Raw genomic sequence first — 326 nt, 5'->3', positions numbered from 1 at the left:
AGCTGTTCCTGCTGCGGCTCCCAGCTCTAGAGCGAGCGCTCAGTCGTGGCTCACGGGCTCAGTTCTGCAGCCTGCGGACGCCGCGTCCCCCACGTTGGCAGGCAGATGCTTCTCCACTAGACCACCAGAGACGTCCCCCCGGAGTCTTCCCCGCACTGGTCATGCCCCGTGTCACCAGGCTGCAGTCAGGCGCAGTCCTCTTGCCGCTCTGATTGCTCTGCATTCCTTTGCTGGTTTCTCTTTTTCTAGCTGTGACTCTTTCTCAAGGTTTTATCTGGCAAATATGTGATGGAATTTACTGACCCTTCTGCATTTCATTAAGGAGA

General features: G+C 56.4%; 1 protein-coding gene across 1 annotated transcript in view; it reads left to right on the top strand.

Moving 5' to 3' along the window:
• KLC1 (kinesin light chain 1) overlaps positions 1-326 on the top strand; it is a 50,635-nt gene that overhangs the window by 4,428 nt on the left and 45,881 nt on the right. The window lies entirely within an intron of this gene.

The sequence above is a fragment of the Bison bison genome, unplaced genomic scaffold, assembly GCF_000754665.1.
Source record: "Bison bison bison isolate TAMUID 2011002044 unplaced genomic scaffold, Bison_UMD1.0 scf7180017864302, whole genome shotgun sequence".
Taxonomy (NCBI): domain Eukaryota; kingdom Metazoa; phylum Chordata; class Mammalia; order Artiodactyla; family Bovidae; genus Bison; species Bison bison.
The sequence above is the reverse complement of the archived record's forward strand: the minus strand, read 5'-3'. Positions and strand labels throughout refer to the sequence as shown.